Source organism: Triticum dicoccoides, chromosome 1B (genome assembly GCF_002162155.2).
Source record: "Triticum dicoccoides isolate Atlit2015 ecotype Zavitan chromosome 1B, WEW_v2.0, whole genome shotgun sequence".
Classification (NCBI taxonomy): domain Eukaryota; kingdom Viridiplantae; phylum Streptophyta; class Magnoliopsida; order Poales; family Poaceae; genus Triticum; species Triticum dicoccoides.
Genome location: NC_041381.1, coordinates 21,950,067 through 21,965,248, shown reverse-complemented (window position 1 = coordinate 21,965,248; position 15,182 = coordinate 21,950,067).

Genomic DNA, 15,182 nt, shown 5'->3' with positions numbered 1-15,182 from the left:
GGCGGCACCAGCGTCGTCGCGAGGGGGCCAGAGGAGGCATCTTCCTGGCCATTGCCTACTTCAACCACTTCTTCCTAGTAATCTATTACCGCACCGCTGCTGTAAAACAAATTTAGCCTCTCTACTTCTTAGGAACGGGAGGATGATGTGGTTGTGTGCGTGCAGAGGACGGCCATGGTGTGGATGGCGCGGCTCCTTTCCATGGCCTGCATCTTCGTGGCGGCGAAGATGGAGTACTGCGCGCCGGCACTGTCGGAACTCGACGCCGGTGGCAGCTACAAGTTCTTTGCCACAACCGAAGGTTCATCTAGTATATTAGTTCTGCTAATGCTTACCAGTGAATTCAAGTCTGCTTATTTGAAGGTCCAACACTTGTGCATACTGATTTGTGTCCTTTTGAGTGAATTGTGTTTTTAGACTGCAATTATGTGTTGTTGGTGAAGTGTTTTCTGAGTGAACTAGGAACGTTAGAAGGATATGATGTGGTTGTATCAGTTTCAGCATGATGATTCTCATCAACTTGCACCTGGTCATAGTCCAGTAAATGCATGGTAGTGTTTTGTTCAATTATATTATATAAGAGTGACTCGTGTAGTATAAATTGTCATGGTCAAGTAGCTGCATACAGCTGCATGCCATTATCTCATAAGAGTGACTCGTGTAGTATGAATTGACAATGTGATCTAAGTATCATGTGTATAATTGTGTATGCTTATATGATTTCTGGCACATTTCCTGTACCTACAATACAAATTTGTGAGCATAGCTTCTGTTGTCAATGCAAAAAACTGTTCCTTGGAATGTACATACTCATACTGCATCTTTTGGACTGTTCATTTCTGTTTATCTTGTGCCGATGCTACTTAGTATGTACTCACATCTTTATGCTGGAAGGATAATACTGTAGGTAGACCATTTACTATTTTTTCATTTTTGAATATGGCTAACTCTGCTTCCCCCAATCTGCATATCCTCTGTTCTGAGCATATTTTTTTTGCCATATCCATTTCACACCTGGCATCTGCCATTGTAACTTCATATTCGCGTTGGGTTCTGATTCGCTTTGCTGCTATTGTTTCTATGGTGATGCAGACTTGTGGTGAAGAAGAGCAAGGCCAAGCAAAACTCCAACAAGCCCAAGCACCGTCTTAGTCCTCATGTGAGCCCCAGATTTGATTTGTTGTTGTGGTTCGATTCACGTTGTTTCTGTGGCGTGGTGACGCGTCCTGACCGAGGCCCATTTTGGTTCTGTTTTTGCAGGGGCAGCTTCAGGAAGGACTCCAACATCAAGCAGGTCTCCATGGTAAGCATCTTGGTTCCCTTTGCTCCCGCCCCTATCTCCTTGTTCTTATTCGAACTCGTGCTGTGATAGTTTTTCTTGCAAATCCCGTGTCCTGATTTGTGTTTAAATCGCAGGTTTGCAATGTCGATGGTGAGAAGTGGAAGTATCTTTTGTGATGTTGTAAGTTACCCGCTCCCCCATCCCCTCTTAGTTACCTCTCTATTCAGTGTTGGTCTCTTCCGCCTAATCTTAGTGTTTGCTCGGTGATGCGATGAAATTTTGGCGGACTTTGTGTTGCTTTCCATGTTTCTGTGTCGCTGCACCGCGTCATTTGGGTATTGTTCGACCCAGTTGGTCAGTGATATTTACTACCTTCGTCCCATAATATAAGAGCGTTTTCGACACTATATAGTGTCAAAAGCGCTCTTATATTAGGGGACGGAGGGAGTAGAATTTAGTTGCTATGCAATTGTTGATCTACTCCTATTCTCAATTTGGTTGTTCAAATGTGTAGCCTTGTAGCCTTGTTAGAATCTGTATAGTCTGCTCATGCATTCAAACTGCTGCTTGAATGTTACTTTCCAAATCCACCATGCCATTTCGCACGATTTGTTCAACGATTCTTCTTCTGTTAATATTAAATCCTGTAATCTATCGCCTTGCACCACACTAACATTTGCTCCATGATTCCCTAACTGCTCAATATGTTGATATGTTTTGAACATCTGAATTTTGTGTGTGTAGGGGGACTTGTGATGCAGCACGCCAAGCAACAGCAAGGGGAGGGCGTCTCTGAAATGTCGCCGCTGGTGGTGATGGATGGTTGCCGCTGGTGGTGGTAGCACCTCCTTGTCTTTCAGGCGGCTGTTGCTGCTGCTGGTAGAAATGGTAGCTACTTGGTAGCTACGTGGATGCTTGAATGTACATGTTTGCTATTAGTACGTGTTTTAGCTCCTCGGTAGTACTTCATGTACTTGAATGTACCTACTGTTGTACACGTGGCTGTTTAAGGAATCTTTTTGTGTTGAAAGAAATAAAATTGTCACCCGTGGCTGTTTAAGATACATGCTTGTTTGAATTCCCTCTATTTCACTGTCGCCGGAACAATTTTGTGATGGAGGCCCAAAATTGAAATGGACTATAAAAAGTTTGAGGCCCAAAAAAGAAATGAACTGTAGAAGGCCGTGTCCTAGAAAATAAAAAGGCCAAATTCTTGGTCTCGGCCCATGTAGTTGACACAAATTGCTAGAAAAATAATAATTAATGGGCTCGGCCCATCTAAAGCACCAAAATGGACTGGGCAGATTCTAAGTAACGACCTTATGAATTGGTCACAATTTTGCCACGTCAGATTGCCACGTCGGATCCGAGGTGGCCTAGGCAGTCAGCTAGTGACCAAAATAAAAGGTCATGGGTTCAACGACCTTCTGTTTTGGTCGTAAACGTCTACGACCTTCTCACAGAGAAGGTCGCTATAGTCAGTTAACGACCGCCAGCTTTTGACCTTCTCTTTTTGGTCACAAAAAGGTCGCAAATGAAAAACCATGACCTTTTAGTGACCAATAGTCAACGTCACAAGTTGACATATTTCTTGTAGTGGAGTCGCCCTAGGGGCGACGCGAGGGACGGGAGGGGCTCGTGCGGTAGAAATTTTTGTTTTTCCCCCGCTCTTTTAAAATGGGAGAGATTTTCACTTCCCGGCCTCTGCACCAACCAGGGATGCATACGACCATTTTAGTATGAGTACCAAGATAAACATGGTCCTCAGAATTTTTTAAATGAGTATCAAGGTATTTCTTGATGAGAGGAAAAAAAAGAGTGTCAAACTTCTAGTACTCCTTAAACTACGAATACCATTTTGATCATTTCACAAAAGAGCCGTGGACGACATTAGGGGGTGAGCTCCTGGATTTTGCTGTAAAGTACTAGATTATTATTGCACTGCCTGTCTCTCAAAACTGGTGATATGGAAGATGAGAGGATTATAATTTGTGATTTGAACTAACATTCACATATTAACACAACAGGAATCCAATAGAATGAACTAATATTCACATACCACAAATAAGTGGAGTTTGAACTTCCTACTTCAATCCATGTCTTTTGATTATTCAGATTGGAAATTTGAAAATCATCTATTCCCCCAGGGGACTACCAGATCACTAGGGCCAGAGACACGGGGAATCAGAGAGGCAGAGGGGGGAAGGACCTTGGTTGGAGGCGGGCTCAGAGTGTGGTGTCCACGAAGGAGCGCGATGAGAAGAGGCCCTTCGCATCGTCTTCCTTCGCATTCGCCGCCGCCCGCGACCTGCTGGGCTTCCTCTTGGCGGCCATGGAGAAGTCACGAAGGAGAGGACGGAGAACCGAACAGAGTACAGAGGAAAGAGGGACGAATTCCGCCTTCGCAAAGCGTTTACGTACTCGCTGATCTGCTGACCTGGGCCCTAAGCTGTGTCAGGCTAGGCCCACCTTATCGGGCCTCCCCTCGCAGAAAACAAGAGAATCACCCACTTTCGTCTAGTGTCTAAGAAAAAGAACCCACTTCCGTTCTTTTTTTTCCCTAAAAAAAACTCCGTTCTTTATTTTTTGAGAGGAAACACTTCCGTCCTACTCTCTTCATTTTTTAAAAAATATAGTGTGTATTCATGTAAAATAAATAAAATATATAGAGTGTATTATTATTTTTATGTCAAAATATATATATAGCACGACGATTTCCCGACTGTCTACTATATTAAAGTTTGCCCGGCTCCGATGAGGAAGGGGCAATAGGATGGAGGCGCGCCTTTGACTCGCTCCACACCTCCGATGCTTATAGTGTTGTTGCTAGGTGGTTTACCGACCTGTATGTTTTTTTTAATTCTGGTGTTCTTTGTACTACCTTGACAGTTGATGAATATATTGAAAGATTTCCTCGCAAAAAGAAAAGTTTACTACTCCCTACATGTGAAGTAAGCTATGGGATGAGATGCACAACAAATGAAAAACTGTTGTTCACGTGGCAAGGAGTCTTTTAGCATCCTGTGCAATCTGAAGGAGGACGAGCGAGCTATCACAATCATGCTGTTGTGGAGGATATGGAACCTACTTAACATCCTTTAATCAGGATCAGAAGTATAGCGTTGAGGAGATTGTGAAAGGGAAAACGTATATTGCCGAGTTTCCTGCTACAGAAGCTCCAGTCATAAAGAAACTACCCCCCCTCCCCCCGCCCTAAACCATCACCGGGTGGCCCTATCTTTCCACTGCAAAGATGCTCTAGAGTCGGAGATCAGTGTTGTTCCGGAGGGAGTGTCATTGAGTTTGCAGCGGTCAAACCTCCCTATTATTATTCATTCTGACAACTCTGTTGTGATAACGGCTTTTCTTGGGGAACATAGTAATTTCAAAAAAATTCCTACGCACACGCAAGATCATGGTGATGCATAGCAACGAGAGGGGAGAGTGTTGTCCACGTACCCTCGTAGACCGTAAGCGGAAGCGTTATGACAACGCGGTTGATGTAGTCGTACGTCTTCACGATCCGACCGATCCGAGTACCGAACGTACGGCACCTCCGAGTTCAGCACACGTTCAGCTCGATGACGATCCCCGGACTTCGATCCAGCAAAGTGTCGGGGATGAGTTCCATCAGCACGACGACGTGGTGACGATTATGATGTTCTACCGACGCAGGGCTTCGCCTAAGCACCGCAACAATATGACCGAGGTGGAATATGGTGGAGGGGGGCACCGCACACGGCTAAGGAACGATCACGAAGATCAACTTGTGTGTCTATGGGGTGCCCCCTGCCCCCGTATATAAAGAAGTGGAGGAGGGGGAGGGCCCGCCCTCTCTATGGCGTGCCCTAGGGGAGTCCTACTCCCACCGGCAGTAGGATTCCCCCTTTCCTAGTAGAACTAGGACCCTTCCAAGTAGTAGGAGTAGGAGGGAAGGAAAAGGGAAGGGAAAAGGAGAAGGAAGGAAGGGGGCGCCCCCCTTCCCTAGTCCAATTCGGACCAGACCAAGGGGAGGGGTGCGGCCACCCTTGAGGCCCTTTTCCTTCTTTCCCGTATGGCCCAACAAGGCCCAATACGTATTCCCGTAACTCTCCGGTACTCCGAAAAATACCCGAATCACTCGGAACCTTTCCGAAGTTCGAATATAGTCGTCCAATATATCGATCTTTATGTATCGACCATTTCGAGACTCCTCATCATGTCCCCGATCTCATCCGGGACTTCGAACTCCTTCGGTACATCAAAACTCATAAACTCATAATATAACTGTCATCGAAACCTTAAGCGTGCGGACCCTACGTGTTCGAGAAGAATGTAGACATGACCGAAACACGTTTCCGGTCAATAACCAATAGCGGAACCTGGATGCTCATATTGGCTCCCACATATTCTACGAAGATCTTTATCGGTCAAATCGAATAACAACATACGTTGTTCCCTTTGTCATCGGTATGTTACTTGCCCGAGATTCGATCATCCGTACCTCAATACCTAGTTCAATCTCGTTACCGGCAAGTCTCTTTACTCGTTCCATAATACATCATCTCACAACTAACTCATTAGTTGCAATGCTTGCAAGGCTTAAGTGATGTGCATTACCGAGAGGGCCCGGAGATACCTCTCCGACAATCGGAGTGACAAATCCTAATCTCGAAATACGCCAACCCAACATGTACCTTTGGAGACACCTATAGAGCTCATTTATAATCACCCAATTACGTTGTGACGTTTGGTAGCACACAAAGTGTTCCTTCGGTAAACGGGAGTTGCATAATCTCATAGTCATAAGAACATGTATAAGTCATGAAGAAAGCAATAGCAATATACTAAACGATCGTGTGCTAAGCTAACGGAATGGGTCAAGTCAATCACATCATTCTCCTAATGATGTGATCCCGTTAATCAAATGACAACTCATGTCTATGGTTAGGAAACATAACCATCTTTAATTAACGAGCTAGTCAAGTAGAGGCATACTAGTGACACTCTGTTTGTCTATTTATTCACACATGTATTATGTTTCCGGTTAATACAATTCTAGCATGAATAATAAACATTTATCATGAAATAAGGAAATAAATCATAACTTTATTATTGCCTCTAGGGCATATTTCCTTCAGTCTCCCACTTGCACTAGAGTCAATAATCTAGTTCACATCACCATGTGATTTAACACCAATAGTTCACATCACCATGTGATTAACACCCATAGTTCACATCGTCATGTGATCAACACCCAAAGGGTTTACTAGAGTTAATAATCTAGTTCACATCGCTATGTGATTAACACCCAAAGAGTACTAAGGTATGATCATGTTTTGCTTGTGAGATAAGTTTAGTCAACGGGTCTGTCACATTCAGAGCCATATGTATTTTGCAAATATTCTATGTCTACAATGCTCTGCACGGAGCTACTCTAGCTAATTGCTCCCACTTTCAATATGCATCCAGATTAAGACTTAGAGTCATCTGGATTAGTGCCAAAACTTGTATCAACGTAACCCTTTACGACGAACCTTTTGTCACCTCCATAATCGAGAAACATATCCTTATTCCACTAAGGATAATTTTGACCAATGTCCAGTGATCTACTCCTAGATCACTATTGTACTCCCTTGCCAAACCAGGGCAGAGTATACAATAGGTCTGATCCATAGCATGCATACTTTTATAGAACCTATGATTGAAGCATAGGGAATGACTTTCATTCTCTTTCTATTTTCTGCCGTGGTCGGGATTTGAGTCTTACTCAATTTCACACCTTGTAACACAGGCAAGAAACTCTTTCTTTGACTGTTCCATTTTGAACTACTTCAAAATCTTGTCAAGGTATGTACTTTTGAAAAACTTATCAAGCGTCTTGATCTATCTCAATAGATCTTGATGCTCAATGTGTAAGTAGCTTTACTGAGGTCTTTCTTCTAAAGAACTCCTTTTAAATACTCCTTTATGCTTTGCAGAAAAATTCTACATCATTTATGATCAATAATATGTTACTCACATATATTTATCAGAAAGGTGGTAGTGCTCCCACTCACTTTATTGTAAATACAGGCTTTACCGCAAGTCTGTATAAAACTATATGCTTTGATCAACTTATCAAAGCGTATATTCCAACTCTGAGATGCTTGCACCAGTCCATAGATGGATCGCTGGAGCTTGCACATTTTGTTAGCACCTTTAGGATTGACAAAACCTTCTGGTTGCATCACATACAACTCTTCTTTTAGAAAAACTATTAAGGAATGCAGTTTTGACATCCATTTATCAGATTTCATAAAATGTGGCAATTGCTAACATGATTCGGACAGACTTAAGCATAGATACGAGTGAGAAAATCTCATCGCAGTCAACACCTTGAACTTGTCGAAAACCTTTTTCGACAAGTCGAGCTTTGTAGATAGTAACACTACTATCAGCGTCCGTCTTCCTCTTGAAGATCCATTTAATCTCAATGGCTCGCCGATCATTGGGCAAGTCAATCAAAGTCCATACTTTGTTCTCATACATGGATCTCATCTCAGATTTCATGGCCTCAAGCCATTTCGCGGGATCTGGGCTCACCATCGCTTCTTCATAGTTCGTAGGTTCGTCATGGTCAAGTAACATGACATCCAGAATAGTATTACTGTACCACTCTGGTGCGGACTGTACTTTGGAAGACCTACGAGGTTTTGTAGTAACTTGATCTGAAGTTTCATGATCATCATCATTAACTTCCTTACTAATTGGTGTAGGAATCACTGGAACTGATTTCTGTGATGAACTACTTTCCAGTAAGGGAGAAGGTACAATTACCTTATCAAGTTCTACTTTCCTCCCACTCACTTCTTTCAAGAGAAACTCCTTCCTAGAAAGGATCCATCTTAGCAACGAATATTTTTCCTTCGGATCTGTGATAGAAGGTCTACCCAACAATTTCCTTTGGGTATTCTATGAGGACGCACTTCTCCGATTTAGGTTCGAGCTTATCAGGTTGAAACTTTTTCACATAAGCATCGCAGCCCAAACTTTAAGAAATGACAACTTTGGTTTCTTGCCAAACCACAGTTCATAAGGCGTCGTCTCAACGGATTTTGATGGTGCCCTATTTAACGTGAATGCAGCTATCTCTAATGCATAACCCCAAAACGATAGTGGTAAATCGGTAAGATAGATCATAGATCGCACCATATTCAATAAAGTGCGGTTATGACGTTCAGACACACCATTACGTTGTGGTGTTCCATGTGGCGTGAGCTGTGAAACTATTCCACATTGTTTTATATGAAGGCCAAACTCGTAACTCAAATATTCATCTCCACGATCAGATCGCAGAAACTTTATTTTCTTGTTACGATGATTTTCCACTTCACTCTGAAATCCTTTGAACCTTTTCAACTATTTCAGACTTATGTTTCATCAAGTAGATATACCCATATCTGCTCAAATCACCTGTGAAGGTCAGAAAATAATGATACTTGCCACGAGCCTTAATACTCATTGGATCGCATACATCGATATGTATTATTTCTAATAAGTCAGTAGCTCGTTCCATTGTTCCGGAGAACGGAGTTTTAGTCATCTTTCCCAAAAGGCACGGTTCGCAAACATCAAATGATTCATAACCAAGTGATTCCAAAAAATTCATCTTCATGGAGTTTCTTCATGCGCTTTACATCGATATGACCTAAACGGCAGTGCCACAAATAAGTTGCACAATCATTATTAACTTTGCAACTTTTGGTATCAATATTATGAATATGTGTATCACTACGATCGAGATCCAACAAACTATTTTCATTGGGTGTATGACCATTAAAGGTTTTATTCATGTAAACAGAACAACAATTATTCTCTGACTTTAAATGAATAACCGTATTGCAATAAACATGATCAAATCATATTCATGCTCAACGCAAACACCAAATAACATTTATTTAGGTTTAACACTAATCTCGAAAATATAGGGAGTGTGTGATGATGATCATATCAATCTTGGAAATACTTCCAACACTCATCATCACTTCCCCCTCAACTAGTTTCTATTTATTCTATAACTCCTGTTTCGAGTTACTAATCTTAGCAACCGAACAAGTATCAAATACTCAGGGGCTACTATAAACACTAGTAAGGCACACATCAATAACCTGTATATCAAATATACCCTTGTTCCCTTTGCCATCCTTCTTATCCACCAAATATTCAGGGTATTTCTGTTTCCAGTGACCATTTCCTATTGAGTGTAAGCACTCAGTTTCAGGCTTTGGTCCAGCTTTGGGCTTCTTCGCGGGAGTGACAACTTGCTTGTCATTCTACTTGAAGTTCCCTTTCTTTCCCTTTGCCCTTTTCTTGAAACTAGTGGTCTTGTCAATCATCAACACTTGATGCTCTTTTCTTGATTTCTACCTTCGTCGATTTCAGCATCACGAAGAGCTCGGGAATCGTTTTCGTCATCCCTTGCATAATAGTTCATCACGAAGTTCCAGTAACTTGGTGATGGTGACTAGAGAACTCTGCCAATCACTATCTTATCTAGAAGATTAACTCCCACTTGATTCAAGTGATTGTAGTACTCAAACAATCTAAGTACTTGCTCACTAGTTGAGCAATTCTCCTCCATCTTTTAGGCGAAGTATTTGTCAGAGGTCTCATACCTCTTGACACGGGCATGAGTCTGAAATACCAATTTCATCTCTTGAAACATCTTATATGTTCCATGACGTTTCAAAAACATTTTTGTAGTCCCAGTTCTAAGCCATAAAGCATGGTGCACAAAACTATCAAGTAGTCATCATATTGAGCTAGCCAAACGTTCATAACGTCTGCATCTGCTCCTGCAACAGGTCTGTCACCTAGCGGTGCATCAAGGACATAATTCTTCTGTGCAGCAATGAGGATAAACCTCAGATCACGGACCAAGTCCGCATCATTGCTACTAACATCTTTCAACACAGTTTTCTCTAGGAACACATATAAAAACATAGTGAAGCAAAAACATAGGAAAGCAACAACGCGAGCTATTGATCTACAACATAATTTGCAAAATACTACCGGGACTAAATTCATGATAAATTAAAGTTCAATTAATCATATTACTTAAGAACTCCCACTTAGATAGACATCCCTCTAATCCTCTTAGTGATTACGTGATCCATATCAACTACACCATGTCCGATCATCACGTGAGATGGAGTAGTTTCAACGGTGAACATCAGTATGTTGATAATATCTACTATATGATTCACGCTCGACCTTTCGGTCTCCGTGTTCTGAGGCCATATCTGTTATATCCTAGGCTCGTCAAGTTTAACCTGAGTATTCCGCGTGTGCAACTGTTTTGCACCCGTTGTATTTGAACGTAGAGCCTATCACACCCGATCATCACGTGGTGTCTCAGCACGAAGAACTTTCGCAACGGTGCATACTCAGGGAGAACACTTCTTGATAATTAGTGAGAGATCATCTTATAATGCTACCGTCAAACAAAACAGAATAAGATGTATAACAGATAAACATCATATGCAATCAAAATATGTGACATGATATGGCCATGATCATCTTGCGCCTTTGATCTCCATCTCCAAAGTATTGTCATGATCTCTGTCGTCACCGGCACGACACCATGATCTTCATCATCTTGATCTATATCAATGTGTCGTCACATGGTCGTCTCACCAACTATTGCTCTTGCAACTATTGCTATCGCATAACGATAAAGTAAAGCAATTATTTGGCACTTGCATCTTATGCAACAAAGAGACAACCATAGGGCTTCTGCCAGTTGCCGATAACTTCAACAAAACATGATCGTCTCATACAACAACTTATATCTCATCACGTCTTGACCATATCACATCGCTGCATGCCCTGCAAAAACAAGTTAGACGTCCTCTACTTTGTTGTTGCAAATATTACGTGGCTGCTACGGGCTGAGCAAGAACCGTTCTTACCTACGCATCAAAACCACAATGATAGTTCGTCAAGTTAGTGTTGTTTTAAGCTTCGCAAGGACCGGGCGTAGCCACACTCGGTTCAACTAAAGTTGGAGAAACAGACACCCGCCAGCCACCTGTGTGCAAAGCACGTCGGTAGAACCAGTCTCGCGTAAGCGTACGCGTAATGTCGGTCCGGGCCGCTTCATCCAACAATACCGCCGAACCAAAGTATGACATGCTGGTAAGCAGCATGACTTGTATCGTCCACAACTCACTTGTGTTCTACTCGTGCATATAACATCAACGCATAAAACCTAGGCTCGGATGCCACTGTTGGGGAACGTAGTAATTTCAAAAAAATTCCTACGCACACGCAAGATCATGGTGATGCATAGCAACGAGAGGGGAGAGCGTTGTCCACGTACCCTCGTAGACCGTAAGCGGAAGCGTTATGACAACGCGGTTGATGTAGTCGTACGTCTTCACGATCCGACCGATCCGAGTACCGAACGTACGACACCTCCGAGTTCAGCACACGTTCAGCTCGATGACGATCCCCGGACTCCGATCCAGCAAAGTGTCGGGGATGAGTTCCGTCAGCACGACGGCGTGGTGACGATGATGATGTTCTACCGACGCAGGGCTTCGCCTAAGCACCGCAACGATATGACCGAGGTGGAATATGGTGGAGGGGGGCACCGCACACGGCTAAGGAACGATCACGAAGATCAACTTGTGTGTCTACGGGGTGCCCCCAGCCCCCGTATATAAAGGAGTGGAGGAGGGGGAGGGCCGGCCCTCTCTATGGCATGCCCTAGGGGAGTCCTACTCCCACCGGGAGTAGGATTCCCCCTTTCCTAGTAGAACTAGGACCCTTCCATGTAGTAGGAGTAGGAGGGAAGGAAAGGGAAGGGAAAAGGAGAAGGAAGGGGGCGCCCCCCTTCCCTAGTCCAATTCGGACCAGACCAAGGGGAGGGGTGCGGCCACACTTGAGGCCCTTTTCCTTCTTTCCCGTATGGCCCAACAAGGCCCAATACGTATTCCCGTAACTCTCCGGTACTCCGAAAAATACCCGAATCACTCGGAACCTTTCCGAAGTCCGAATATAGTCGTCCAATATATCGATCTTTACGTCTCGACCATTTCGAGACTCCTCGTCATGTCCCCGATCTCATCCGGGACTCCGAACTCCTTCGGTACATCAAAATTCATAAACTCATAATATAACTGTCATCGAAACCTTAAGCGTGCGGACCCTACAGGTTCGAGAACAATGTAGACATGACCGAAACACGTTTCCGGTCAATAACCAATAGCGGAACCTGGATGTTCATATTGGCTCCCACATATTCTACGAAGATCTTTACCGGTCAAACCGCATAACAACATACGTTGTTCCCTTTGTCATCGGTATGTTACTTGCCCGAGGTTCGATCGTCGGTATCTCAATACCTAGTTCAATCTCGTTACCGGCAAGTCTCTTTACTCGTTCCGTAATACATCATCTCACAACTAACTCATTAGTTGCAATGCTTGCAAGGCTTAAGTGATGTGCATTACCAAGAGGGCCCAGAGATACCTCTCCGACAATCGGAGTGACAAATCCTAGTCTCGAAATACGCCAACCCAACATGTACCTTTGGAGACACCTGTAGAGCTCCTTTATAATCACCCAGTTACGTTGTGACGTTTGGTAGCACACAAAGTGTTCCTCCGGTAAACGGGAGTTGCATAATCTCATAGTCATAGGAACATGTATAAGTCATGAAGAAAGCAATAGCAATGTACTAAACGATCGTGTGCTAAGCTAACAGAATGGGTCAAGTCAATCACATCATTCTTCTAATGATGTGATCCCGTTAATCAAATGACAACTCATGTCTATGGTTAGGAAACATAACCATCTTTAATTAACGAGCTAGTCAAGTAGAGGCATACTAGTGACACTCTGTTTGTCTATTTATTCACACATGTATTATGTTTCCGGTTAATACAATTCTAGCATGAATAATAAACATTTATCATGAAATAAGGAAATAAATAATAACTTTATTATTGCCTCTAGGGCATATTTCCTTCAGCTTTGACAGATAACTCGCTGGATCACTTCACCTATGGACACCTTAAGATGGAAATCAAGAAGCTTCTAGAACCTGCACCACGTGAGGGTCGGTAAGGTTTTTGGGAGCGTCTCGGCGCGGCTGCTCGCTCAAGTTCAACTACATCCACGGCTACAGCTCACCTGCTTCCTCGAGACCGGACAACCACCTCATCTTCACCACTATGGCTAACCATGTCGTTGCACTAGAGTTTTCGGTGAACTCGTATGTTCCGAATCTCTCATCGTTCACATGCGATATGCCATGTCAATAATCTTGTGATAATGCTAATCTAGATTGAGCTTAACCAAAAGCTGCCTAATTTCTTAACAAAATGAAATCTCTTTTTGTGCGTGTGCGAATGCTCCCTAAATGGAATGAGCTAAACAAGATGTGAGTTGCGTATATCATTCCTACTTCTAAAGATTTGAGTTGGTGGAGAGTTCACTCCTCTATCTCCTCTTACACGTGGGACTATCACAACAGTAGCCAAAATAAAAAATGTGGCTGATGGGAGTCTGAACCGAGCATGTTTCCTACAAGTGTCCTACTTGCCATCTAGAAAAAGTAGGACTGTTTACACATATAGAAAAAAAATGTGGCAGCAGATTTGAACGCACAGGCAACTCATCCACATGCTAGCATTCACCACTTGTGAAAACTAAAGGACGCTTCTATTCACACCTTGGGCAGCTGCAGGGCTGCAAACACCATGCGTGCGGGCCCTACATTGTCTTTGTTTCTTCGCCTACATTTTCTATCACTCGTAATATTGACGGTGCACTGCAATGTTACAATGAGGAGAAAGCTATGGCATTGAGTAATTATAGCACGGGGAGTTTTTCTAAGAAAACATATAGCATGGGGAGTTTTTCTAAAAATAAATGTAGCACTGTGAAGTATCCTGGAAGCATTTGGTGTTTTGGACATTTTTTTAATCAAGCATGATAAATAAATCTGGAATTAAGCTCGATAAGTCTTAATATGCATTGAATTATTATGTACTAGCCTAGGATGCCGTAATGACATTGCGCACAACTGATGATTTATATAAAACATACGTACTTATAAAGCCATATTTTTTCTGTTATTCCATAGTAAAATACGTGTGAGCTATGATTCTGTAGTTTCGTAGCAAAGCACGGGAACTATGCTAGTCACAACTAAAAATGCCATCGAATCATTCGCATGTGCCATGTCCCCTGGCGAATGTTCGCCAGTTAGGAGGGTCCAAGGCAAAATTATTTTCTTAAATTTGTTGAAAGAGGAGTGTATTCAAGCGGACCCCGGCATTAATCAGACCATGCTTTTCAAGACTATATTTGACATACCTCCATGTAGTTGGCTGTAACGAGGGCACAAAATACTCTACGGTGACCCTGCAAAAAAAACTCTACTGTGAACAGTACATGAACCTAGACTAGGGGAGAAGGATTATTTTCCAGTGCCGCGGCATGTCGCGCAAAGCGATGACCTCCTAGTCGAGATCATGTAGCATTTGGCGCCGGTCCCCCCGTTCAGTCATGTGATCTGCGCATCACCTAGCAAGCAATCAGTTACTACCTCCCTTCCGGTTTATAGGGCTTATCTTAAAGTTTTACTTTTTTTGTTTTACATGTCTCGGTTGTATTGCTCTCCATCATATGTTGGATTGGGCGGGAATGGGCATCCACATGCGTACCATGAGTCTATCTTAAAGGAGAACCGGGTCGTCGTAGAGGAGGAAAAAGATGTTCTTCTTGCGTTGTGGTGCGGGAAGCAGTAGAGTGTGCATGTGTGTCTGTGTGATAGGAACAGAAAAGCAACGACACCAGACCGGATGCTCACATAGACTGAAACGCTAGGTCCCTGATAACTAAAACCACCCCCCTTTAATCAGCTTTT